Genomic DNA, 4,902 nt, shown 5'->3' on the forward strand with positions numbered 1-4,902 from the left:
TCTATTCTTCATGTAGTCTGGAGACCCGGTCTGTTATTTGGCCGGGCAAACTGTCTGAAGTCCTCCTTAAGAGGCGATGCTTGTGATTGTTTAATATTGTGCCTAAGCAGGTGAAGTCCTCTATGAGGAAATTGGTGGAAGTTAGGGATATGCAATCTATCCCCCACTATTCAATGAGTCGTCCCTCTGCTCACACGGCTGTGTGTTGATGCATTGGGACACAAACCCAAGATCTTGTGCTGTTGCACAATCGAGTCAGAGTCTTTGAGCGTAGAAGGGTCCCTCCATTCTGGACCCACGCTCCTTTGTCTAAAAGCTCTCCCTGGTCAGGGATAAGAGCTGTGAGGTCTCATCCTCACTTCACCTTTTCATCTGCTTCACCTTAGCCTCGTAATGGCAAGGTTAAGAGCGAATAATACCCATGTACAGATGACTTGCTTCGGCAGTAAAACCCACTGTTTGAGCCCACTTGACTGGTTATAGTGTGTGCTATGTGAATATTTGTTTGACATGTTTGCTTGAAATGCTTGTTTTGATTTGTATGCTTGTATGCTTGCTTCTTTCCTGGATAGGATTAGTTTGCAATGGTGCAAGTAGGTAGAAACCTGAACGTAGGGTAACGATGCATGACAACACTAGGCTCGAGTCCAGCTCCCTGGTAGTGTGTCTTCCCTCGGTTTCTGGCTAGATTTTCTTTCCCTTGAGGGGGAACTACATCGCCCTGATCCTTGTTCCAGACGAGGTATGTAGGCAGGTGGTCGTGCGAGACCACTCCGGGCAACCTTTTTCTTTTTTGTGTGTGTTTACTTGTTATCTGACTGTGTGTTTGGCTTGGATGCCGACGTAAGTCCAGTAATTGGTTGTCGGGCTCCGCGTTTGCCCTTTTGAGTGTGTTTTGGTTCGGATGCTGACGTAATTCCATCAAGTGGTTGTCGGGCTCCATGTTTGCCATCTGTTTGTGCGTTTTGTGTTGTTTGGCGTGCGTAAGCCGAACTACAGTGGCTCTGATTCTCGTTCCAGACGAGATATGTAGGCATAGGACGCGATGTCCTATCGAGCTCCCTTCTCCTAACCCCACCTGCGTTCCCTGTGTGTGTGTGTGATGTTTAGCAACCTATTCTTTATTTTAGAACGTGGATCCCGTCGAGTACGACGGACGTGAGGGGTGCTAATACCTTCCCCTTGCGTAACCGACTCCCTTACCCTTTCTCTTTGGTCGCAAGACCATTTCCTTTCCAGGTTTCTCTAAGCGTTTCCTTTCCCTATCTTGGGATAAATAACGCGCAGTGGCGGCTCTGTGTTGTGTTTTTATTTGAGTCCCGCCGGTTGTTTTTTCGCAGGATGCGACACAGAGGAAATGATTTTCAAAGAAAAACTAGCTCTAGGTCTTAACATGAAAGTTGTTTATAACGTCATTTAGAGTAAGTTTGATCTTTGAATCTTTTTCATATGGTGAAAATTGTAGGAGATAGGGTCTAGGGAGACCCAGTTTTGATCAGATGAATCCATCTGGTCAACCACCATCAACCAACTTGCTAATTTCGAATTCTCTTTACTTTCTTGGCTCATGGTAGATCATATATGCATAATATTATGAAATTTTAAGCGCCCCTTGAGCAATTTGATCAATTGGTGAGATAGCTTGTAGAAGAAGTTACTCAAGATACCCAGTCAAACTAGGGTTTCCAAGGCAAATCACCCTCAAACTCTTGAAGAAAACTTGATCAATATAACATGTGGAGATCATGGGGACTCATATATGATGCTTATAACCATTCTTGAATCAATTCTTGGTTGTGCTCTTTGTTCATGAGGGTCTTAAACCCTAGATGTGATAAATGAATCAATGAGATCATGTCCTACAAAAAGAGTTAGGTAGATGCAAAGACATATTTTTGGTATTTTGGTTAGTGAAATGATAAAATACAAGTGTGATATAATTAAAAAGTACTTGGTGATCTTTTCCAAAACAAACCCAATGAAAGAGGGATAAGGAGGATGCCAAGGTATGATCCCAATGCTAATGCATATGATGAAATTGCATGAGGGATCTTAGGGTAAAAATTGGGGTCTTACATATACATAATAGACTTAATGCTTTAATGTTAGCCTACTTCACAATAAAGCTCTACTACAGATACTTTAAGAATATTGTCCTTATGTTTAATGGGATCTCATGATTGATGACACTAAAATTCACCGTATTTTCGACTCCGATTTCGCATGCATTTTAGTTGTTTTATTATTATTTTGTTATGTTATTAATATATTTCTCTTTGTTTTCAGGTTTTCAGTCTAATCAGAGCCCCGATCGAGAAAAAGAGTGAAAATGAGCTAAAAAGCCTAAAAATCAGCATTTTGCACTTGTGGCTCCCACTGTGGCTGGCGCCATCGGTCCAACCATGACGTGTCATAGTCCAACTTCTCCTCAACTGCCACATCTCCCACTATCTCCACTTGGGCGCCACAAATTACTCTTATGGCGGGCACCATGGTGTGGTGGCGGGCGCCACAAGAACAAAGAAGTTTCCCTCCCAAATTCAAACTTAAGGGCATCCTTGTCATTTCCATTATTTTCCTTGCTTATAAATAGAGATTTGATTCCATTTGTTTCATCCTCCAAACTTAGATCAAACTTAGTTACAACTAGGCATATATCAGTATTGTAAAAGTGGTAATCACTTCACATCGGAGTGTTGCCACAACTGTTTAATCGAGTCTGTAATCGAGTTTGGAGCACTTTGGAAGGAAGTTAATCCTGCCACCATTTTCATTTCTGTTACGCACTTTATTCGACCCTCCGATTGGAGCAGGTTTTATTGCTTTACCTTTGTCTACTTTACTTTCCCGCACTCGCATTTTACTTTTATTTATTTCTCGCACTCGCACTACTTTCGTTTATTTCTCGCACTCGCACTACTTTCGTTTATTTCTCGCACTCGCACTACTTTTATTTATTTCTCGCACTCGCACTACTTTCGTTTATTTCTTGCACTCGCACTACTTTTATTTATTTCTCGCACTCGCACTACTTTTATTTACTTTCCGCACTCGCACTACTTTTATTTAAATTAAAATTTACCTTTACTTTACCATGTCTAGCTAAACCTATAAAGGTTAGAATGTAAGGATCGTAATTGAACCGATGATCCGTACGATTGTTCGTAGAAACACTTAAGGGCTGTTTTGACTTTCAAATTAAGTTTTCTCGCACTTAATCTCCGTTAGGTAAGATCGAAAGTCGTCCAACGTCTTTTTAAACTTAGTTGTTTTTAACTATTTCAAATACAGCGAAAGCGCTTCGTTTAGTTCATTAGGAGTTTTTAACTTAAAAATAAAAGTGATTTTAAAACTATTTTCGAACGTGTTTATAATTTTAGAGTTTGGTTCCTGAGAACCTCTTTTGGTTAAGAAACCCAGGTCAAAATACTTTTCAACTTAGTCAAGATACTATATTTCTTAAAAATAGGTTTACTACTCTAACGCAATGCGTGCCTTTTTATAAGTGACAATAAGAGGGTTTGATTAGGGAGTACAACTCGGTTCTGAATACGCGAAAGCGACAGTTCCCATTAAATTGGTTCTTTTCCAAGTAGGAAACACTGCCCATAAGTAATTCTATTAGCAAGTACTTGGATTATTAATTGATTATGTGAATTACATTCGAACCTGTCGTTATTAATTGAATTGAATTTAATACTTTATTTTTCATTATGCACTCTTAAAACCCCTATTTCGATTACCTTAGATAAACACCGTAACAATAGATAACGATAGATTGACACTTGGTCTCTGTGGATTCGACAATCTTTTATATTACTCTGACGCGTTCCTACACCTGCGAAAAGCACGCATCAAGTTTTTGGCGCCGTTGCCGGGGACAAATTTCGTCAAATTTCGTACCCTGTTGTTATATCGTTTAGACTTAGGTTATTACCTGCCGGTCAATGCGAAGGACTCGCAGCACCGAAAGCTTAGTAGATCCTGTGGCGAAACCTGAATGTTACGCTCGCGCACGTTTATTTTTCCATAGAATTAGGAGAGCTATGGCCGAAGATCAAAATCATAGACCTCTTAAGGATTTCGCCCAACCATCCAACGAAGAACCTAGTTCTAGTATAGTAAACCCAACCATCCCAGCTAATAATTTTGAACTTAAACCCTCCTTGTTGCAACTAGTACAATAGAGACAATTCGCAGGTCTTGCTACTGAGAATCCAAACCAACATTTAAAAATATTTCTCCAATTAGCAGACACTTTTAAAACTAATGGAGTTTCTCCTGAGGCAATCCGTTCCCTTTCTCCCTCAGAGATAAAGCCCTATCATGGTTAGATTCCCTTCCACCCAATTCCATTACAACTTGGGACAACCTTAGAAACGTATTCCTTGCTAGATACTTTCCCCCAAGTAAGACCGCCGTTCTTCGAAACCATATAACCAGATTTACCCAGAACCAAGGAGAATCGTTGTTCGAAGCTTGGAAGAGATATAAAGAGCTGTTAAGAGCATGCCCACATCATGGTTTAGAAAATTAGTTAATCATTCAGACCTTCTATAATGGGCTTCACTATAACACTAAGATGACCATCGATGCTGCCGCAGGAGGTGCACTGATGAACAAACCTTATCCTGAAGCTAGTGCCCTCATCGAAGATATGGCTTAAAACCATCAATCATGGGGAGTCGAACGAGCGACAATTGAGAAGAAGGAAACCCAAAGAGGAGTACATGAGTTAAGCTCTATAGACATGATGCAAGCTAAAATGGACGCGTTGGCCCTCAAGGTGGAGCATATGTGTACAAACCCGAATACTGCAGTTGCAGTTTCGTCGGATTATGAGATATGCGGAACCAAAGGACACCAATCTGCAGAATGCAGTCTCTTAAACGAAACCAACTC

At 40.7% G+C, this 4,902-nt stretch overlaps 1 non-coding gene across 1 annotated transcript; it reads right to left on the bottom strand.

The window, feature by feature from the left end:
- Positions 1-4,420: 4,420 nt before the first annotated feature.
- LOC127116503 (small nucleolar RNA R71) lies at positions 4,421-4,527 on the bottom strand. The gene has a single exon (XR_007801335.1). It is a non-coding gene; the product is annotated as a small nucleolar RNA R71 (small nucleolar RNA).
- Between the last annotated feature and the right edge of the window lie 375 nt (positions 4,528-4,902).

This window comes from Lathyrus oleraceus, chromosome 1, assembly GCF_024323335.1.
Source record: "Lathyrus oleraceus cultivar Zhongwan6 chromosome 1, CAAS_Psat_ZW6_1.0, whole genome shotgun sequence".
In the NCBI taxonomy this organism is placed as follows: domain Eukaryota; kingdom Viridiplantae; phylum Streptophyta; class Magnoliopsida; order Fabales; family Fabaceae; genus Lathyrus; species Lathyrus oleraceus.